At 40.3% G+C, this 23,843-nt stretch overlaps 1 protein-coding gene across 4 annotated transcripts in view; it reads left to right on the top strand.

Annotated features, from left to right (window-relative positions):
• Window positions 1-23,843, top strand: part of DKK2 (dickkopf WNT signaling pathway inhibitor 2) — a 125,055-nt gene that overhangs the window by 95,597 nt on the left and 5,615 nt on the right. The gene's annotated exons all lie outside the window — the stretch shown is intronic.

The following is a 23,843-nucleotide window of genomic DNA, read 5'->3' as shown; positions in this document are numbered from 1 at the left end:
TTTCTGCTTGTATGCTGGGAAAACTTTGACCACTTGTTAGGAAAATTTCACACTGCTTTTACTTTTGCTCCCCTCCTGTCCTAAATGACCCTATTGGCAGGAAATTCATGTAGCCAATAGCTACTGGAAGACATTTTGTGAGCATTTGCTTCTTCTAAAGTTTGCTTTCACAATGTTTCACCTGCATATTTTCCAGAACAAAAAAACCTCAAATGCTCTGCTGTCCTGATGACATGTGTGAGGCTGAGGCTTCCCTCTTCTTTCCAGCCTGCCTCACAAAACACTCTCTTAATCTTCAGCCTTAATTGTATTTGTAAAGATAATATCAGGGTTAATGTTTGAAAACAGCACTTACTTACCAGGCTAATGACAGACTGACATAATTTCTGGCAAGTAATTGGGCTCTGCTCTTCAAATTCTTGTGTGAATGGAGCTATAGCTTCAGTACAAAAACTTTGAAGAAACTGAATTTTCAAGAGATAACCCTTTTCAGAACTGATTAGAATAATTAATAACTAAACTAATAGGGAAGAATAAGCGAGGCTAAATGGCCTCCCGATGCAGGGAGGCTATGAGCAAAGTTTCACCCAAATCTTTTAGAGACTGATGCTGTTCAACATCTGTCAGTCAGGAATCAGTGATGCATGGAAGTTTTGAATGAAATGTATTCAGAACAGTGAGAAATTAAATGGACCACAAGGAGTTGCAGCAAATATCAGTATATTGAGCATCTGTTGTTTACTGAGAGAAACAAAACCCACAGGTAAAATTCCGTTTATGAAGCAGTGCACATGGCATAATAAGAGGGCAATTAGGCACATACAGTGACAACTTCTAAATTGGGGTCAGTTAATATTGAAGCAGAAGCAGCAGAGGGAAAAAATAAATTAAAAAATAAGCCAAGCAGAGTATAAGGAGAGAAAAAACCCAAACCAATTAATCAGAATTTATCAGTACTTATACTGAATCAATGTTGAAAGGGTATAGAAGCAGCCAGGATTAGATGGAGAAGTGATGCAAATAGAGGATTATTTGACCAGGGATTTTAGGGAACCTAAAGAGAAGTCGTGGTGTTACAAGTGCTGGGAGAGGGGTGTGTGCCATTTCTCTCCTCTCCCTCCACATCAGATGAAATGGGAATTTGCACAGGCTAAAAATAGTATGTTCCTTCCACTGCCCACCCTAGCTGCACCCTCTGGTTACCAGTTCTGATTTAATGAATATTGTTAGTATTAAAACTATTTTAGAACCCTCCTTTGATCTCCTCTTTCAGCTGCAAGCTCCCAAGCAGTTAAGAGCCCTGGTTAACACATATGTTTAAAATACTTTGACATTCAAACCTGGATTCCAACCACTCAGGCTCAGCAAAGAGCTTGGCAGAGCTGCTGCTTCTCCATGGCACTTGAGAGCAAGATAAGACATCTTGTGACTGGTCCACTGATGTGATGAGTCTTGTGATATTTATGTCTAGTGCAGCACCTGATTTTTGGTAGAAGTAATCAAGTCCAGTCTGCTCCGCAGAGAAGTAGAGGAAATTGCAATCCTGAACTTGTTTGCTTATTAGAATTTCTTCTAATGATTTGTACTAGGAAAAAAAAAAATCCCAACTAACTCTGCGTATTTGTTTGTTTTACTGTTTTTGTGCTGTTGCTCATGGAAATGAACTGGTGAGAGCAATACAGATTTTGAGGGGTTATTTTGAGGTTATTTTTGGTTTTGCAATGATGTTTCTTAGCTTTAAAAAAAAAAAAAATTATTATGAAATCAGTTTTATGATGCAGAATTTCAAATATGAAGTAGGCATTGAAAATCCCTGGGTTTGGAACAGAATCTCTCCATATATCCAGGCTTGTTAGGTCACAGGTTGGACTTGATGATCTTGGAGATCTTTTCCAGCCTCAATAATTCTGTGATTCTGTTTAAGTCTCTTTTTATGACCCAGCAAGGCTTCCTACATAGTTAAAATATTTCTTATTGCCTTCAAAGCATTGCATTACACCTGAAGCATTGCATTTCTGTATTAAAGGGAGCATAAGCAGAAGTTAAACTGAAATAGAACTGAGTCATTCTAACAATTTGAAATGCACAAAGTATTGAAGAAAGAGTGATCACCTTCCCGAGAAATTCCTGCAGTTCTGTGGCTGTAAATTAAACTGAATGCAGTGAAATTTGCTGTAGGAGCTGCATTGAACAGATGAGCTTCTCATTCAGAAGAGTAAAGGAACCACATAATTTAGGCACAGAATTTTTAGCCAAATGTTTGGGCTGCTGAGTCATCAGTTATACCAAACTTTTATGGTGTTGATTCAAAAAATTTGTCACTGTATGGCATCTGAATTTCCCCTTCATGGGGAAGTGCTATGGATTCAAAACATTTGGAAGATAATTTAAATCAGAATATTTACACAATAGGAAGTAGAGTCCTTTCAGAGAAAAAAAGATGCAATCAATACAGAATGGTGTTAAATATCATAAGGTTTAATAGGAATTACACAAATTGAAAAGACTTGTTAAATCTGTGTTCAGTAGTTTTTTCTAAATTTGCCATAGGATTTGCTTTAGAAAGATGCATACCTAACATATTTTCTGCTTTTGGAACTTAATTTTTTTAACAGAATATTCCAGTTTCAGAACTCCCAGAAACATCAGAGCTTAGTGAGTGCTTTTAGTGCTCAAGAGGAAACAGAAAAAAATGTAATGGAAACTGCAAGATTTCACTGGGACTGCTCCATTTTCCCATAAAAATTCTTTGAATAAAAATCTGCTTTTTCCCTCAATGAAAAGAAGTGTGCTGTATTCACAATTTGTAGAGTTTCTGTGCAGGAAAATATCACAATTTGTTGCAGATAGGAAAAATATTTCCTTTGGGAACATGCATTTGCTGTTGAATCTGCAGGTCACCACTGCATTCATTTTCCATCCTTCTCAGCTTTCACACCCACTCATCCATCTCTTTGCAACATTATGTTGTTCAGGTTAGTAAACTCTTGAGGGTACAGAAATCTGAATTCCCAGGACTCTGAGTTAGACTGGAACTCAATTCATCTGACAGGCTTTTGAAACTGGGGCTGTAATTCCCAGTTCATTTAGATACCTGATGATCATTTAACCTCCTGTCTGTACTGGTACGTGCTGACACTTTGCTTTTTAGGCAGTAGAAGTCAGTCAGCCTTCAGATCTGAAGCACGTGGTGCCCTTCCAGCAGACAAACATTTTCCACCATTTTGAAGAGAATAAAAATCTAAATAAATAACCCCCGTGGTTGAAAAGAGCCTATTCACTAAACATTGGTAAAGTAATTCCACAGGAAAAATAAATGTTCAGCAAAGTGATCCAGAAAATTGGATCCAGATTTTACAAACTGAGGAGGGTGAATGACTGTGTCACATGCAGGGCAGTGTCATTTGTCTACAAGTGTGTTGTCACAAGGTGCTGATGTTCTGCTGATGGAGGAGTGAGATCTGAGCAAAAAGTAAACAGTTTGTTTATCAGCCAGCTGTTGAAATCATGGTACAGTAAGTGCTATCCCTCATGGAATATATACAGTGAATGTATATGTACCATCTTCTAGCTAGGTCAGAATGATAGAGTTCAGGACAGATTCATTTGGCAACACATCCTTTTGAAAATGGAGCTTTTTATTCTTTGAAAAAAAAAGAGATGGTAAAATCATTACTTCTGGAAAGCACCAAAAACAGAGCCCAAAATGAGACTTTCAGGAAAGTCAGATGTTCAGTTACCTCTTTATATTTTGTTCTAACATGGTTGTGCCTTGGTTACACTCACTATTGCCTCTTTAATCTCCTTCCATGAGAAAGCTGAGTTAAGTGCAGTAGTAGTAATATGTTATCCAAGCACAGGGGAAGGGAGTGTAGGGACTTAATGGGCAGTTATCATATTAAAATGCAGTATTATAACTCTGCTGCCTCTTCATCAGCCACGTGGATTTGAAACCCAAGGTCCTTTTTCTGAACAGAAAAATCACTCTGAGCTATTACAACTTGGAAAACTTCATTCTCCCTGTGTTGCACTTATCTTGTTCTGCCTCTGCAAGGCAGAAAGTTTCCTTTCTCAACTGAAAGGAAATTTCAGCAATATAATTCTTGTAAGTCTGTAATATTTCTAAGAGCTAAATCCAAAATCTTTGTGTTCCAGGCTTAAGTGCATTTGTGCTGCAGTCAACTTAGCAAGTGAGCAGTCAGGCTGTGAACACCTTCTGATTTTCAGGAGGTAACCAAAGCATTTCTACCTTTAAAATCCTTTTCAGGATTTTAGCCAGGGACATAATTCTAGGGATGATGTTGTGAGAACAGCTCTGGCTTTCTCACTGTAATAACACAGCCTAATTTGGACCTATATGTTGTTTTTACACTATATCTGACTTACAGATCTGCACATGCATGCATAGAGATCCTAAGACTATTTATGGTATAGTTTGGAATTAAGGCAAAGTTATTGTGCAACAGGTTTCTTTAGTGTTTCCCTGTGTGTTGTTTTCCAATGTTTGAATCTGGTCAGGTCACAAAAAGGGTGAGGGTGATTTTATCAGTTAGAGATTAAACCTTTCCTAGGATCAATCAGACTGTGTACTTTTAATAATAATTCTGTGATATTCTTTTGGTCAAGAATTTGGCTGTTGATACATGCACTAGCTAAGAGAATTCCTTTATTTAGCTGGATCCATGTTAACAGGAGTGATATACAGGTGGAAATATTTACTGTATTAAGGAAATTCAGAAACCAGCTGATCCTAGGTGGATCTGATGGGACAATTTAACATAATCCCTTACTTCAGCAACCTCATTTCAGTTGGAAAGACTAACAAAGTTAATTAGCACAATGCCAAGAAGAAAAAAATAATATTTTTCCATCCTCTTTCCTCTAATAATTTTGTCTTTCGCCTTCTCTCAGTTTTGTGGGCTGGGCTTGTCTTGCTTGAATAAGGTGGAGTTCTTCCTGTAATATCTTCAAAGCAATGGGCATCTTTGAATTATCTTCTGTCATAGCCACAGGGCTCCAAATGGAGAGAGATGGTTGGATAGGACTTGCTGGAGAGCAGGGAATTCTCTCTGTGTTAAGACTTTGAGGAAAACCAGAAGGACAAAAAAAGAATTTCCTGAGTTCTGTTGAATCAGAATATGGTTTATACAGAACAGCAGCTCATCACACTGCTTTCTATTTTAGAGGGAAACTAATAGAGGTGCAACTGAAGATGGCTAAAATAGATCTATTCTGCCCTGACCCAGAGCCTGGTGAAGTCAGTCTGCTGTCAAATCATTTCAGTTTGAAGTGAGCACTTCAAAGGTGTCCCAAAAGAAAATAGCCACAGTAAAAAATGTAACAGTGATTCATATGCCTATGCAAGAAATGTGGAATGTGAAGTACAATCTAACTATTTGGAGCAACTTAACATATACCTGTGGGAATGAGTGGGAGACTGCTGAAAATGTCACTGTGCAAATAACTTTAGCTTCTTTTAATTCCCATTGTTCCCAATCTACAATGCCACAAAACAAACTTTTATTAACCATTTCCCTGTGTGTGTATCTTGGCATACCTGACACAGAGCAGTAGTTAGGGATAGCATCCAACCTTCCATGTGTGTTTTTTTGAAACTGCAGTGCAAATATGTTTTGTCTTTGTCCTATTCCTCAGGTTTGGAGTCAAATTTTAAAACATGGTTATGATGCTGCTTTGCTTGTGTAGACCTGTTAGGTGGTAGTGTTTGTCTCACATTCCTCATGAGAACTCATTGGGAAATAAAGTTGTTGGTTATACAGAATCATTTCTAAACATCTTACTACTTGGTAAGGCATGGGGTTGATAAAGAAATTTCCATTTTACATGTGGTGCTATGACTCACAGAATAAAAAAATTGTGTGGTGTGACTTTGATAGTTTTAAAACCAGATAGAAATATATATATTTATCACACTGCTGTTTCAGGGGCACTGAGGAAAGAATAAATAAGGGTAAAGAAGCAGCTTCTTAAAGTTCATCAAGGAGAACTGAAATCCCATATTTTCCAGCAACATGGATGCGGCTGCATTTGAATGTTAAACCAGAAAGGTTTATAGTGCATATGGTACCTATTTGAATTTTTTAAATGTCTAATTTCTGCTGTGGAAATGGAGCCCAGCTTGAGTTATTTATTGTGGGATGCAGAAGGAAATCACGACCCTTTGCAGGGACACATTAGTATCCCTGTGCCATTCAGCCAGTTTTCTCCTGTCACACCTACTTAAATTTTCAAAAAGACTCTTTAATGTATTGAGTGTGCTCTGGATCATACAAGTTCCTGAGCGCTTATGACAGCTTTCAGAGATTGCTGGTGGCTCCCAGTAGATTGTAATTCTAGAAACAGGAGCCTGATGCTAAGCATCACCACCTGTTCCCCATTATTTTCCTTCAGAAGAAAACAATGCAAGGATAAGATTACATACTAATGGAACCCATTTTCACTAAATAGGTACATTTGGTCACATGTAATTTGGTGGCCCATAAAAGCAGAAAAAAAAAAAAAAAAAAAAAAAAAGCTGTTTTCAAAAGGGAGAAGCAAATAAAACTTAAATGAAGAGTTTCCTAACTATGTTAACTAAACCCAATTCTTCCATGGCAGGTATACCAATATGCAGTGTGTAAGTACATACAGATCCCTTGTTGGAATTGCTGTGTTTTCAATTTGATTTGTTGACATATCCTAAAAGACTTTGGACCCCATTCAACCCTTTGTAAGTCCACCAGAGCTAGATTTGAACCCTTCTGGCATTTACACTGGGATTCCTACTTCTGCTTTGCTTAGAACAATACAGGTCTTGTCTGTAACTGGGGTTCCTCTGCTACCTCTGAGTAAAAAAGAAAAAAAATATATATAACACTGTTTTAACAACACTTGCAAATTATGTAGTTGCTTTTTATAATCTGTTATCATTTGCCATAAGCCAGCGTGGTCCCCAGCTGTACCTTTGCTGTACATTCATGGGGGATACATCTAGATAAGTGAGGGAATTTAAAAAATGAAATCATCATTGCATCCATGTATGAGTTTTAGGCTGTGCATGTGGTAAAGATAGGCAGTGCATTTTTCAGGGGTGAAAGCATATGTGTGTCTCCTCTTGGAAGTGGTAGAACTCATGAAGAATCCCTGCTAGCCTGGCTCATGGTAGGCACTAGCCCTGCAGAGCAGTCACTAAGTGGTACCCTAATGTGCTTCTTAACAATTCTTGTTGTGGCTTTTCCTTTTGCCAATGTTATTCCCTAGGCTATTAAAAGAAATTAGAAAAATACAAACTAAATATTACAATATTTTTTTTAAAAGTTTTTTTTTCTGCTTGGGCTGCTTGGTGATGCTCCTCTGAGAGTCCACATCAGACTCTTGGCACCCTTTCAGAAGCACTGCTTCTTGCACATCCTTCAGTAAGAAGTGGTGGGGTTTTTCTAAAAACCATGTGTTTTCTGAAGCATGTTAGTTTCTGAATTTTGAAAAAGAGATTCAGCAATTAATTAAAAGACAGCAGAGTTACTGTATGGCTGTGCACTCTGAGGAGATGAGGTGTTATTAGCAGTGTCTGGTGGCCTCATGAATGCCTGGGAGCTGCCCAATTTTTTTTGGACAAAACTTTGGTAGAACCTGAAGCACTAAAAGGTTGATAGTCCAGACTTTTTGTGTGATCCATGGGAGGGCATCCTGCAGGGAAGAGCAACACCATGCACTGGTTAGAACTGAGAGCAGATGGTAGAGATCCACCACCCCTCAGCTGGGACTTGGCTACAAACCTCTGAATGTTTTCTCTTTCACCACAAGCAGCCTGATACTCAAAATTTGGAGCTCCTGTATTCTCATATTTAGGGCACAACCTTCAGTCCCCCCAGAACTGGTGAGACCGTGTCTGTGCATGGACATGGTGGACATTTTGCATGTTCTTTATGTTTGCATGTTTATTTATAGAGTAGGTTTGGTGGATGTAGGGAGCAGCCTAAATGTCTTAGGTTTAGGAACAAGGAATGTGATTAATCTCTCAGATGTGTTTTTTGTAGTATTGAACTGGAGTCTTAACTCTGAAATTGGAACAGGTTTTCCTCAGAGGAAGCAGAAAAAGTTGATTTATGGAGAGCTCTACAGCTGCTTTTTCTGAATGCAGTAATGTTTTTTAAAAGTATTTTTAGATTCGCAAATGTGTCAAGTGACTTTAAGTATTTATAGACCCAGTTAGTCTATAAAAGCAGATTATTTAAGCTTTGAAGGAGTTTCATTTCAAATGCACAAAATGGATTTTTGAGGACATTGTCAGACCATGGCATTACTTGGTGCATAGGTGAGTGGATGTGTTTTTTCAGAAAAATTGACACTCAGATTCTTAGCTTTACCATGAATAAACCAGACCATTTCTGTGCCTCTTTTCAAGACCTTGTCCAAGTTGCTCTAAAATAGGTTACAGCGAACGCTTCCAACTAACATGCAGTTTACATCTAATAATATTTTTATGCTGTCACGTGCTGGTGACCTGTTCTTCAAATCTTTTACTTATGTGCTAAGTCCTTAATGAGCAAATCCATTGTGAAGCCCAGCAAGAAACCATGGGATTATATATCACAGCAAGGACTACACGCATTAGGGAGTGATTGCAAGATATCATGCCTTTGTAGCCTTTTGATTTCCTAAATAATTAAAACCTTTGTTCTGATTTTGGCTGGGAAAGCCCCTCTGTTGGCCAGCCACAAAATTTCCATTCAGTTGCATCACTTTTTTTTTTTTTTTTCCTTGTCACAGAGCAGATAACAGCAGTGCTGGGTGGCACATGTAGAAGGCAGCACTGACAGAGAGGGAGCCCGAGCAACGGGCGCTGTACAAAAGCTTTGCTGTTATTCCTGCAGCTTGCTAATGAAAACAGTGATCCGGGGGAGTCATGAACAGAGTGCTGCCTAATGGAGCCTCATTAAAATAACAGCTTGCTGCTTTGCTTTTGAACTTTTCCAAACTCTTTCTTGAGTTACACCCGATAGGAGCGATAAGCGCTCCACTGCACGGTCCTCGGCAAATCCGCAACACGCGGGCGTTTTTCCACTCAGATGTGTGTGTGAGTATTTCCATGGAAGACAGACCTAAGGCAGCCTCTCATTTCCAAGCCAGATGTACTTTGGCTTGAAGACTTAAAGATAATTAACTTGAATGTTTTGGTATATGGCAAGCAAGCGTGGCTTAGCCATGGGTATAAAGAAGCTGAGGCTGAAAAGAAATGAGGGAAGAAGGTCGGCAAAGGATTGTACAAATAGCTGGAAGAGGTGTTGGGGAGGATCCAGGCATTTGTGTTTTGCTCCTAGCACACAGTCCCTGCTGGCCATCACTCTATGAACAGCTGGTTTTTCTTGGTGTGACAGATAGTTGTGCTGTTGCTAATGCTGGTATTTGTTAGTGCCTTTGATTTCCCCTCACTGAGTTTTCTATTGAGGACTTAAAACTGCAGGAGAGAAATAGTGAGGTCAGTGATTGCAAAGGTGTGTGTGTGTAGACAGATTTTGCCCTCTTTTTAAAGAAGAATGGGCTTCTTCCTTTATTTTTTCAGATGTCATGACCCAGCAGGGTAAATCTTGTTAATACAAGAATGAGGAAAAATAAGAAAAGTGTTGAAGAGGAATGATTTGGAGCAGAGTGATTATGTTCTCTCAGAATGTTCTAGAAGAATGTCAAAATAACAATGTAGTTATGTTTTCATGTTCAAGAAGTATACAGAGGCCTAACTGATGAGCAGTACTTGTGTGGTCTGGCTTACTGAGGGACTTCTCTCAGTATCTACATTGATCCCAATGATCCCAATGCTCCTTTACACATTCAGTCTGTAGGCTTCAGCACTGGTTTACCTGTAGGACTGATGGTTGGACTCAATGATCTTGAAGGTCCTTTCCAGCCATGATGATTCTGTGAAAAAAGCAAAAAGGTGCTTAAATTAGATGAAATCTCTGGAAGTGCACTGTGTGCTACCTAAAACTTAAGCTAAGTATTAAGTAACGTGCCTTGTTGTTGCAGCTCAAGATAGACAGACAGCCTCAAACCAAGAATTTGACTGATCATTTTAATTATATTGATGAAAATGTAGGTTTTTCTTTTAGTAGCAAAGCTTCCATCTCTACAGTATATATCCTAATTGTTAACCCTTTAAGGTAGAGCAATGTCTTGCCTTTGGGCCAAGTCCTTGAGCGTCTTGTTCCAGTGAAGTTCTGTTGATTAAAATGAGAGCAAGTGCTCCAAAGAGACCACATATGGGTTTTCAGGAATAAAGCCCATGCTATGCACCATGCCTATGTATATCCAAAAAAGAAATTTAATTTGTAACAGCATAACTCCAGCATGGGCTCAGAGAGTCCAGGCTTTGAATCAGGCTTTCTGGGAGTGTTCAGAGCAGCAGCTTCCCACAAGTTTTCCTTTGCCTGCAGGCAGTGGGGTGGAGGGAGGAGGCATTCTCATTCCTCCTTTCTTTTAGCTTTTGCTAGGAGAGCACCCACACAGCACCCAGCACCCTGCTGTTGGTGGCTTCTGTGCCATTGATACCAGGGAAGAGCACTGGAAATGGCATTTCAGAATCCAGACTCCTGAAGCCAGACAGAACTGTGCCTGTTTTGGGACTGGTCTATTGGAAAGGGCGTGGGTTTTTTGTTTTGTTTTATTTTTCATAAAATGTGGAGACACTTAAGTGAATTTAGACACTTGGATGTGCAAAGAGCTTCCTAGCAGGTTTTGCAGCTCTCTCAGCAGAGTAGGGTTGTAGCCACCACTGTTGGTTCAGAGCAGGTGGAGAGGAATCCTGGAGCCTGAGTGCTCCTCAGAGCACTGTGCTGAAGTCGTGGTGCAGAGGGCACCTTGCCAGGGAAATGTGCTGTCTCACTTGTCTTGAGTGCAAAGTACTCTGTCTTCTGGACAACTGGAAGAGCAGGAAAATGAAAAGGAATTAGTTGAGTAAGGTAATCCTCTTCTCTTAACTGCGGAAGGCCATCTAGTATTACTTCATCCTTCTGTGATGAAGAACTTTCCAAGCATGGCAATGTGTAGTCTGCTTTTCTGCCTCCTTGCAACATAACTAGGAAAATAATCTGTTGCCTAAGAGATGAATCATGCTTTGTGTACAGTAAACTATTAAAAAAATGCTTGTATTCTCACAAGCATAAAAATACAAATAACATCAAGCATTTGAATAATTCCACTGCTGCTAGTGGAATCTTGCTACCCAAGATTTATTTATAAACATTTTTACTTGCCTAATTAAAGCTTCCTTCCCTGCCCCCACTCTGGAGGGGCATGTGATGTACAGGGGGAACAATAAATCCCATCTCTTTCACATCTTCCAGCAAACACTCTAGCAAAAAGGTGTGGAAGGAAATCTTCCTTTGCTATAATGACATGGATGTGCTCAGTAATTACTTTCAGAGCAGAGTTCATGGAAAGCTCTGCACGTATCCATGCTCTAGGAATTATTTGATAGTTGTTAAATAAGCAGAGTAAGGTAATCTATAAAATATGAATCAGGCAATCAAGATATTTATATAAAATATGCTTCCATGGGTATGACTAGGGAGTAGAACTACTTTTTTTTTTTTTTCATACTGGGCTGGTAAATGGAGCCACTTTGATATGTGTTTGTAGCTTTCTGTAGAGGAAATGCAGTCACACTTGGCACATCTGACAGTAAGGGTGCAAGTTTAAAAAACTGAAAGAATCATACAGTTAAATGGATGAGGGCTGGAGAAAATTGTGTGTTGTGAACTCCTTATGGCCTAGCCAAGGCATTTAGTCTCTACTACCTTGGGTCCATCTGTTTAAAAGAAAAAAAGAAAAAGACAAACAAAACCAACCAACCAAAGCCCTTAAAATCTTCAGACCTTGCTTGGTCGTGCTCATGGAGAAAGAACCAATCAAGCAGAACTGGGAGAGAATTGGAAGAAAGTGTAGCACCTACAGAGAGCCTCAGGGCACGGTTATAATGCAAATAACACCAACAGGAGGAGTTCAGATATGGGCTGACTATGTGAAAAATGCTTGCTAACGAAGCATGCAGTCCCCTGGAGAATCTAACTCATGCAGAATAAAAGTTGTCAAGAAGGTGGTGCAAGTATTACCACGGTTCCTGTTTCTTTGGCTTTCCTACCAAGGATCAGATATACGCGGAAGTTTGCCTTACAGTGAAGTTGCATGAACTAAAAAGTAGGATCAGGTTGCTGCATCTGGCTTAGCTTTAGAAGTGGAAATACAGTAATGGGATAAACGAAAGGGCCACCCACTGCAAAGTGGGGGTGACCCCTATAAGGAAAAAAAAAATCTTTAATGGATATTTATTCCAAAGGCTGTTACAAAGAAACTGCTCTCAGACTGATGTAGTGCCAAGCGTAGAGGATTAAATTTTTTAACGACTTTTTGTTGATCAACATCCAAGACATCTAGGAACAAAGAATAGAATCTGTAACTCCACATAAAGAATATTATTTTCAGACAAGAACAGAATGCTTGAAAACGTAAGTTCAGAAGATACAATAAAATGGGAAGAGGGTGGAGAACAGATTTGTTGTTAATTCAGTGTTAAATGTCAGAATCCTAGGTAACCACATGCTAACAATGACTACAATAGGGCAGTGTCCATTTTGATTTGATTCAGAAATGGCACAGGGTTATTCTGATTATATAGGGTTATCCCTGGGGTTTTTTTACTTTTTTTTTTTTTTTCTTCCTTTATCAAGGAATGACTGTCCCCTGTAGGTAGTAGACTTAAGTCTGGGTCTGGATTCCCCCCCATCACCTTTTTTTTCCTCTCTAATTTGTGTTAATTAGGATTTTTTAAAATACGAATTAGATATTTTTTTGAAATCTTGTTCTCCTTCCTTTTCTATGTTATGGTATTCAGCCCTGAAGTAAGTCTTGCTTGAGAATAGAAAGGGTCCCATGAGATTGAGAAGTTGCTGTAGAACTACAGTGTCTGGAATGAAAGATGGTCCCTCAGTGGCTTTTGCAGACTGAAACTAAGAGCAATCCCTTCTAACTCAGGGGCTGCAGACATAACTGTAGTCTGAAGCCACCCTGTTCTTGCCTCCTGGACTGCATGTGCTCAGCTCTCTCTTCTGAGAATAGGGGCCTGGGTTTGTTTGAATTAGTAGTGAAATCATTACACTATGTAAATATGTTAGTGCTCATCTGGTTTTACTCACAAGTTATTCTTGCCTTGCTGTGTTGTTCCTATTTTCTTGTTTGTGCAAAATTAGCCAGGAGCATTTTGAAAGAAAAGGGTAAATAGTGTTGAAACCTTGATTACTGTGTTATTTACCACAGGCTGAAGTCGGGTAGGCAGCTCTAACTTAATAATATAATAAGAGTACAATGATTTTTTTAATGATGCTGTTAGGGGTCCTTTCCTTTTCTGCCATCTTTGGCCTCTTTTGAGTAAAGTCTGATAATTTGCCATAATAGCCCAGTATTATAATTTTTCTTTTTACTCTCACTGAGGAATCAGCTGAAATGCAATATGAGTCTAACCACTTCACACAAGTTGCCTGTGCCCTCTGGGGGCTGTGACCAAGCTCTTTCCCAGGACAGTTGCTCTTCTGCAGGTAGTCCCAGTGCATCAGCACTGCTGGCTCCTCATACAAGCATCCTCCTAGAATGAGTCAGGATGAGGACCTGCACTCTTGTAAACTTGTTCTGTTTCTTACTCATTTGGACTAAATGCAAGAAGTTAAATAACACCTCTTCTCTCCCTTTTTTTTCTTTCCCTCTTTTTAAAACTCGTTAACTTCTGTGGCCATGTCTCTGAGTTCTCTGTGCTGCATGAGAGTGGGGGCTGTGCAGGTGCCCTGGTGTTGATTTTTGGGCTGATTTTTGATTGCTGATTGCATTTCTCTGTGGGTGCTTTGGAGTTCAAGGAACTTGGGTCCCTCTCAGTTGCCCTTGCAGTGGATCAGTCACAGCCATCACAATTGCAGGGGAGCTGATGCAGAGCAGGAAGAGGGAAGGTGTTTTGAATATCAGATGACAGTTGTGGTTTCTGATGCATAGAGGAAAGAAGTGGGGATTGAAAGAGGCCTACGAGCCAGGTGTTCTCACAGAAATGACCACCAGGGAGACAAACAATAATGCTGACATTCAGTAATAATGTTCCCTTGCAGTCAGCAGTCTGCTGAGGTGGAGACTGTGGTTCATCCTCCTCAGACATATGGCATCTGTCTGTCTCTCCAGCTGACACCAGCTCCTATTTTCAGGGCCGTCCTTTCAAACGTGAGGGGCAGAGAAAACTGCATTTTGAAAACTGGTGTCTTAAATGCTTTGTGTTTTGTAATGCAGAGAGTATTCTGCAAGAGTCATTTGGAGGGTGAGGACTGCAGCCACTGCACAAATGTTTATAACCTGGAAGCACTCTCTCGCCAGATTTGCAGCAGACAAAAAGGAGGTTTTTTGCTTGAACTTCAGTAAGACAGGGTATTTCCCCTTGCTTTTTCTAGATTTTGCAAATGTTTAAAAGCAAAAAAATTTTACTTTCTTAGTAGCTCTGCTGCAGAAGGTAAAGCTGCTATCTCATTTTTCTTGCCGTGAATACGTGGTTGCAGAGATGGTTCCCAATGAAAGCTCCACCTTGAAAGTGCATCATGAGTTGAGGATGTTCACACACAGGTGTTAGAACAGTAAATTACTGACACTTCTGCTCCAGATACACTATCTGAGCACCTACCTGTGGTGTAAGGCTTGGTGCCTTGTGAGCCATAGGATCTGTTAGCTGTTTCCATCTGGATAGTGTTCTCTAGTTTAATAAAAAACTCCATGCTTCTAGAGTTAATAGATCCACGGGGGGAAACTGTTTTTGGCAACACACTGTTCATCCGTCACAGTAAACGTGTTGATCAAAAAGCCAGAAGAATCTTAGTCTGGAACAGATGATAAATAGCCAATTAGAGACAAGAGTAGAAAGCTAAACCATCAGAAAAGGGGCAGGGAAAAAACAGAGATAAAAGGGCAAGAACAGTCTGCTGAAAAGGCTGGACACAGAACAAAGTGTGTGTTAACAAAACTTTATTCTTCAGGCATTCTTTGGTGATGCATTTAAAAATGACATAAAACCAAGACCTAGAGGCTTCCTGTCATATTTGATTTAGTACTACATTGTTGACTTCAAAGATTACCTAACATTGTTTTGATGCTTTCTGTTTTAATGCTGCAGCTGGTAGTTCACCAGGCAATATGAATCATACCCACTGAGACAAATACTGTAAAATCTGGGGTCAAAGTGACTGTTCCTCAGACTTTTGAACCTTCTTTAATCGTGTCTTCTGCAAGGTACCAGTTCTGTGGAGCAGGAAGCCTCCTCCAATATCAAGCAGCATAGGAGGCTCATGGTGTCTCCAAAAACTGAGAAGGAAGCACTGCTGTGTGATTCCATGGTCATGGCAAGAGGTAGGGAGGGAAAACCTGAGCACCTTTGTATGCCCAGTGTGCATGGGACATTTCTTGTGTGCATTTCTTTTGGAAGGTCATGATTCAGCTGCAACACCAGTATGGACCTTGGGCTGTTAATTTGCCTTAAATTTGTGACAGAACAGGAAGGGCCATAGCTGAGCTGGCTTGGGAACGATGCTGTATATGCTGTGTGGTATAAACAACATCTGTGCATATTTTTGGGTATAGTGTGCTGCTCTTTAAGTCATTTGGAAATGTAACTCGTTCTGGGTTTTACCTAGCTGAGGAACTGAATAAACTCATAAGGTGGATTTCTTCAAGTGCCTTAAACTTTTCAGTGTATACTCTCATAAGGTATGTAAAATGCACTAAATTAAAGCCATTTTTATTCAGATAATAGTATCTATCCAGGAATTTAATTGATCCACTTGCAGTCTTTCAGTTTACCTTCTCTGTATGTCCTCCTGAAGCCAAGGCCAGCTTGAACCAGACACTGCCTCCTCCCTGTAGGACACAAAACATGTAGGTAGTTCTGGATGAAAAAATGTTGAATTGTAAGCTGCTGGATAAGAGGCTCTGCTGCAGTCCTAAAATGCTCATTGAAACCCACCACGGAGGCCAGGAGATGACATTAGGGTCACAGTATGAGTGAGACTTCATGCAGGAAAAGTCTTTGGAGGTTTTCATGTCTGAAAACATTCAGAGTTTCTTTCATTCAGAGAAACATTCATTCTGAAAACATTCAGAGCTTCTTTCATTTTCTGTCACTGAGGTGACACCGCTCAGGCTGGTGAGCTCTGCATGCAACAGGGCAACACGTTTCCCGTGTTTGTTTTAGGGTAATTGACTCTTTTTTCCCTCAGGTTTCCCTACAGGCTCCCCCTAAGCACAGCTCCCTGCACAAATGCCTGCTCCTTGCAGAATGGGAAGTTTTTTCCCATGACATTTTTGCTGGATTGAGGAAAGTCTGTGTCAGGACCCATGTGAGTCCTGCAGCCTTGCTGGTTCAGAGGGACCCCAGTGAGGTTTGTTTTTTGGTTGTTAAGTTCTGAGTTTTCTTTGGCTCTAGCAAATGGTGAGAGCTGGACTACTGCATGTTTTAGAAATGTTCTTCTCCTGGTGGTCTAGCAGTGGGGTTGAGTACTACTTTGAAACATGAACATTTGTTGTCTCAATAATCTAGGCTTCTGGGACCATTAGCCACACAGTTTGAAAGAAGGATCTTTGGAGGGTGCAGTATATGTATCCATGATGTAGAACTCTGTGAATCAGACCTCCTGAACAGCAGCATTGTTTTAAGTTCAAGTGTTAAAAACAAATTATTGCTAGAAAAAAGTGCCTGTGTTTCATGTAGAGGCAGAGATGGTGCCTTTCTCACTAGGTCTGCCAGAGAAGTGGGTCAGAGATGCAGTATTTTAACAAGAGGGAGGGTTGGTGAGAAAAGTTGAATTGTTAAACTTGTCACAGCAACTGAAGAGAATTCATCTGTTTCATTGCAACTGCTGTGAGTTTTGCTTTCAGGAATGGTCTGTGCCACAGCAGTCACTGAGAGTTGAGTTTCTGGTGAGACCAGTGTGAGACGGGATCCATGTCTGGAGCCGTCTGAGAGCACAGCGTGATTTCCTCCATGGGATAAATTAACCCTGGCTTTCTGCTTGTGCAGTGAGATCCCCCCCTCTCATCTATGCTTGTGTTGAGCTAAGAATAGAAAAAAGCAACATCAGCAGTGCTGTGGGAAAACTGCATTGCTCCAGATGGCTCCTGATAAACTCCTTTCTCACTTGGGATTCAAAACAAAGTAGTAGTAAATGTCAATCACTTCCCATCCACATCTTGATGTACATGTTTGCTTAGTAGCTACGGGAAAGCTGGGCTTAATACACTTAATACACTTAAGAAGCTATCAGAAAATAGTTTCATTGTCTTGCAGGGGAAAAAAAAAAACCAACAAACTACAAAGAGTTGGGACTTATTAGTTTGTTAAAAAGCTTTGACTTCCCCCTTCCATTTTTCCGTTATCACACGTGGTTCTGTATGAAGAGCTCTTATTTGTGCAAAGGTTTGTGTCCTGTGAGGCTGTATCAGGTCTTCTCCTTTCATATCTCCATTTTCTCTCCAAAAAGGGGAGAGAGTTAAATCCCACATGTGATGTATTCATCTGGTTCTAAAGTCATTCAACTGTCCAACCAACGTTAATCTGCTAAAGCCAAAACAAATTTGAGATCTCAACTCAGAATTCAGCCTAACCAAGGAGCCAAACAATGTTTTGCCTTCTTTGTAATTAGTCTTGACAACAGACTATTTGATTAAAGCATATGTTTGCATTTGCTAGTTAATTGTCATGCTTTTCCTTTGAATTAACAAATTCTTCAGAGAGAGAGAGAGAAAAGCAAAAGCAGACCTGGCACCCCTCTGGCTGTTTCATATGTTTGCTCTATGGGGACCAAGCCCTTGCTCAGAAAGATAATTCTGTCCTGTCCAAAGCAGGACAGTAAGGAGAAGATCTCACCACGAGTGAACCAGTTGGTTGCTTCATCATGTTTAACAGCTGTGGAATATTAAGCAATATGAGCAGTCTAAAGGGCAAACAGGCTCTATTGTTCATCTCTTATGTAGAGGGTGGAAACTCTGTCCTCTTGCCTATAGCTCAGGTCAGTTACAATCATTTAGTTAGCACACCAGCTCAGCTGCTATCTCAGAGTCATTATTTTCAATTCATTTTACTTCTGTGAATTTAAAGAAAATAACCTTTCTTTTTCCTTGAGTAACAAGTGAGTAATAGACTGAGTTGCAGTAGCAATTCATTTGTGATGACTTGTCTCACAGGCAATGGTGTGGTTATAAAAGATTATATAGGTGTAAAATAATTTTGACAATAGAAAAAGGCACTTCTGGACATGATTGCATAACTTAGTGGCACAGGTATATGAATAATTTATTGATAAGTAGGGATTCTGGCTGTACAGGACTGTGAGTTGTGGGTTAGATTTGATTGTAACACACTGGTACCTGGGAAGCAAAACCATTCCTGGGATAATGAACATGTCCATTTTCTTGTCTGACCTTTGCCATAGCTACTGCTTGTTTGCCTGGTGAGACAGAGTGATTAAGGACTGACCTGTTAGCTCTGCAGTGCTCTTACTTTCCAGCCATACCACTGGCTTTGGCTTTTCCTTCTGTTACCCAGCTCAGTCCCCAGTACCATCCCAGACTGATTGTATGAGACAGGAGCTGGCCAGGTGTCCAGCACAGTAAGAGCAGTAATACTGTCATTTATGTGGTATGGGAGACTTCAGTTCTTTTCTTGAGAGCTGCTCAGCATCCACAGTGAAAGGGTAATGAATAATCTCCATGCTGTTTCTTCTGCTGGGAGTGGTGGTTGCCATGATCTCCTGCCAGGACCAACTCTGCACTTGGACTTTATGATGTGTTTAAAAAACTTTAAAAAAAAAGTTAACTGCTTCTGGGGGAGTCACTACTGCTATCTGTTCCCTCACATCACTTATTCAGGCACAGCTTCTCTCAGCACTGGAGGTGGGTCTGAAGCCAGCAGTGTCTAGGACTGCTTGTGCTGGGTAAGTGATGACACAGCCTAGGTAAAAACACCAGTGGCTCTCCCTGCCTTTCTCTGACCTAGTTGGCTAGTACAGTGAGGAGTAGCTTTAGCCTAAAAACAACTGGGACACCATAACATGAGCAAATGAGAGCCTGGTGACTAAGACACTGGCCAGAAATATCACCTTCAAATGTTTGCTGGAGGCCATGCTGAAATTCAAGCCCTTATCTCCCAAAGCTCTCTACAGTGTGTCTGCCATCAGTCTACTCACTGGCCCTTCAGCACATCACAGGGTCTGTCTTACTCTTCCCCTGGAGTGCTTCTCTGTTACATTTTATAGTGCCAGACAGAGAGACTCTGACTGACTGACTGACTCCATAGCACAACAATCACACCCCTTAGCATTGCTCCAGCCTGTGGTCAGAATCTGTGGCTCAGGATGACCACATGAAATATGTGGGATGGTAAATGCAAACATATCAAGAAAACTGAGATAAGTTGCTACGTTAGATCTCTTCTGCCAAAAGGGGAAGACAAAGGTAGAGATAAACCTCAGTCCTGCACACTCCTTAAATCAAGGGAATGGTGTTCAGCCACATAGTCACAAAAGTGAGATTGTCAGTTCCTTCCTCAACCTCACTGTGAAGTTAATACTAAAGGAAGAGCCTCAGTTGTACTCCTGGAAGGTCTTGTTCAACTTCAAACACTGACCCAACTCTCCTTCTCTAGTACCTGCATTGTTTTCCTTGAGTATTTTTCTCGTGTGCTCTTGGCATTTTGTATCAGGAAGGGCAGGAGTGGAAGTTCATATTCTCACTCTCAAAAGGAGAAAAATTTAACATGTACCTGGTGCTGTGACCTGGCTCTCAAAGGTTAATCTTGATGGACTGATGCAGGAGGTGTCCTGGCAGAGCATGAGCAGCCCCTTCTTAAATAGCTATCCTGAATCCTCCATTGTTGCAAACTATCCAGATCACCTTTGGTGTCCATTTCTGGACATGAATTCAACAGTATCTTTTGTGCCAGGATACAAAAGTAATTGGGATGGCTGAGGAGAAATCGTGTCAGCAAGCAATGCTCTTAATCAGACAACAGATTCAGCGAAGGAGACTCATTATCACAGGCAAACTTTGTTTATGTCATGCTATGGGTGACTTGATTGCCTGTAATCTGGCTTAAAAAAAACCAAATACGTTGTTCAAAAGCAGCTTCAGGGACTGCTACATATTTTATCTCAGTTTCATCTGGTTTCCCATGATATCAAAGCTGTGTTTAGTTGATAGAGATTTACGATCAGAAAATGATCCGAATCATTGAAGAATGTGACGGGATGCTGTGCCTTGTAGAATTAGTTATTATTGCTGGGGAAGTAGAGCTGGTTTACAGCTTGCTTTTTCCTCTCTCCATCTGGGAGTTATTTGTGTCTTTGCACTGTATCTAGGAAATGTTCTCAGCAGTTCCTTAAAAGTAAAGATTCTTTTTCAGGCACTGTGATGTAGATTTTGGAAACCTAGACTTGCACACAGACAATTGTTAACACGTTTGTTTTTACAAGTATGTTTGCTTTATCCTGTAAAATGTATTTTTTAAAAGATATGTATTTATATATAGATTGAGTCAGCTGCTGCCAGAAGCAGGACAATTATGAACACGTTTTTCCCCTGTTAACCAAGGCTGTGTACACACTGTATTATTTTCCTTTATTTTTGCTGTTTCATTGTGGATGCTGTGCAGTGGTTGGTAGGAATATGCTGGGAGCAGGAGTTATGCCAATGAGTTTCTAGTGACCAGGCACCAGACACAAGGCTGTCCTTAGGCATTTGGGTTTCAAGCTCCCTGTGATTGGGAGCTGGGATATCAAATAGATAGTGGGTTTGGAAGAAAGATCAAGGCAATTGATGGTGTCAAGTGTTTGCTAGAGGGTTTTGCATGTACCTGGCTGGCAGCTGGTCTTTTGAGGTTTTGAATGGACTTGCCAATTGTTGTCTGGACTATATGTAACACAAAACTATTTTTTATGGGCTGCAGTCATTTGCCTTAGGTAGGTGAATGGTTTTGCTCATTTTTTAGTTTCAAAATTGATTTTTTTTTTTAGGATGGAGCTCTGGAGTGGGCCGAAAGGCTGAGTTGCATGGCTTCGCTTGGCAATTTTCAATGTGACAAAACTGTTAGTTGTTAAGTTTTACTTAGGTAAAAGTTGTTCCTTTAGTTTGTTACAACTTTTAATAGTTGTCACTGTTACATCCTTAAATGAGAGCTGGTAATTAGATACATACCTTTTACCTGTCACTCAGCCTAAAAGCCAAAAGTAAAATAGAAGCTAAATACAGACTGTGGGAGCATTCATTAGCACCGTTCAGGATCAGGAAACTCTTTTCCTAAAAGCTATTTGAGGAACCAAAAGAAAACTGCAAGGAGGCTTCTTGCTGACAAGCTGCAGGTGTATACCACATGCCCACACTGGAAAAAAAGATGCAGTTATGAAGGGCTTGATGACAGACAAGGGTCTAAAATGCCTTCATCTCCAGGTTTTAGCTAGTTCATCTGTTTTTTATTTGCATTTCCTTCAGCCAGCAGTGTTAGTGTTTTCCAAACATGCAGAGGTCTATATAAAACTCACTTTTCTGTGCTGTAAGATCCTTGGTTTAGTAAGGTCTCCTTTAAGTCAGGGATGCCTTACTCTTATGGTAGCTATATCATAAATTGTAACTCGGTATCAATGGTTTCTTGCTGGAAAAATGAGGGAAAGGAGCAATGAGACTGAGGGGAGAGCACTTTAGTTCTGTTTTGCTGGAACAGGTAGAATCCACTTATGCCTGAAGAGTGCCATACAGGTGGTTGCTTGCATTTGTCTTTTATTGCTGCCCCTAGATAAAAGTTCTGACTTTCTGGGATGTTCATCCTGCCAGGGATGAACTCAAGAGGAAATGTTGATTCTTAAGGGAGAAAGAGTTACACATACCTCAGGTTACTCCGAAGAGCTGGAATGATTCATCAAGGATGTATTTATTCAGAGGGCAGAAGGAACAGGGCAGCAGCACTTGGGAATACACAGCCAGCACCTTTGGTACTGTAAAAGACAAAGAAAACAAATGAAATCCCATGGGAAATGGCATGATTCCCTCTCTAAAAACAGCACTAGAGAAACTTGCTTGGTTTCAGTATCAGACTTCTTGTTTGTTCTGGGTTTCTCAAGAGACACAAAGACAGAGAAACACAAAGTTCTCCACCTAAAAGAACAATTTTCAGAGCAAATTCTTAACAGCTTCCAAGTTTTTCTTTTCTGAGGATAATACAATCAACCCTTGATTTAAAATATTATTAGAAAAGTAATCTTCCTGTATTGTAAATTAGCCAGTTGAGTTTTATTTTGTGGTGAATAATTAATTGTGCAAGAGTAATTTTGAAAGCAGTAAAAGCAATGCTTTGAGTTATTTAAAATGCTGGAGAAAATTAGTTGAGGAAATATGAACATAATTTTCCAGACAGCGCCCAAAATCTATTCTCATCTTTTTATCTAAACAAATTCCTCAAGTATAATTTTTGAGGAATGAGAAAAAATCTAAAATTAATTTAATGGGCAGTAAAATTAGATGCAGACAAAGCATAGTTGTAGCTGTGTGGGAGTCTGCAGAAAGAATCCTGGAATGTGGCAGTGTATGTTGTTTGGCCTCCTTAAAACATTGTGTCTTTTTGCTCTAGTAGGAATAAACTTCTTTCTCTGCCTTTATGGGAGAATACAGGGCTTTCACATCCTTTTTTTTTTTTTTTTTTTTAAATAAATTTTCCTGTAAGATAATTCTGGTTTTGATGAACACATGAGAATTGTATACATGTGTGTCTGATGATACACGTGAGACAGCTCGTGTTTGATGCTGCATACCACAGGGTGTTGTTTGGCAGGTGGCAAGTTTAGGGAGTGCACTAAGCCCCCAGGTGAAGCAGAAGTTATCAAAGTGAGATGTGGAGTGGTGATGTTTTTGTTTGCTTCCAAGGAGTCCAAAGGGTGAGGGCCAGTGGGGAGTGGTGCAGCTGCAAAGGAGATTGTACCAGTGTCATGTGAACCAATGGGAGAACAGTGACCTTACCTATCAGTGTGTTTGACAGCTGTGAAAGGAAAATGCCTCCTTGGAGTTTAAATTAAAATATTAGCTATTGCAGGCAGTGTTTCAGGGTTTTTAATGACTGAGGGGAGTTTTATGACTCTCTCTGTTCTTTTGCTGGGGAGTTTTAAGGTCCTGTCTATGAATCAGAAGCCTGAACCCCTGTCTCTCCATGCCTTAGGAAAGATGGAGATCTGTTTGAGCGGGTTCAGAGGGCCACAAAAATTCCCAGAGGGATGGAACACTTCTTCTGCCAGGACAGACACAGAGAATTGGGGTTGTTCATCTTGGAGAAGGCTCCAGGGAGACCTTATTACAGCCTTTCAATACTTGAAGGGGGCTCATAAGAAAGCTGAGGACAAAACTTTTAGTAGTGCCTGTTGCAGTAGGATGAGAGTTAAAACCTACAGAAGGTAGATTCAAGCTAGATATTAGGAAGACATTTTTTGCAAAGGCAAAACACTGGAATAGGTTGTCCGTGGAAGTTGTAGATGCCCCATCCCTGGAAATATTCAAGATGAGGCTTGACAGGGCTTTGAGAAACTTGATGTGGTTGAAAATGTGCCTGTGCACAGCAGGGTTGGACTTAGAGGACCTTTAAAGGTCCCTTCCAGACCAAACTATTTTATGATTCTTTGAACCCAGAAAAATACGAGTTCTCATGTGCCATCCTATGTTTGAGGCAAGATACAACCAGGGAGCTGGTTGTATCTCTTCTATTCTTTAAGCAGATACAACTTCACCAGCAGCATGAGCCTAAA

Source organism: Heliangelus exortis, chromosome 4 (genome assembly GCF_036169615.1).
Source record: "Heliangelus exortis chromosome 4, bHelExo1.hap1, whole genome shotgun sequence".
NCBI lineage: Eukaryota > Metazoa > Chordata > Aves > Apodiformes > Trochilidae > Heliangelus > Heliangelus exortis.
Note: the sequence above shows the minus strand (reverse complement) of the source record. Positions and strands in the feature narration are given on the sequence as shown.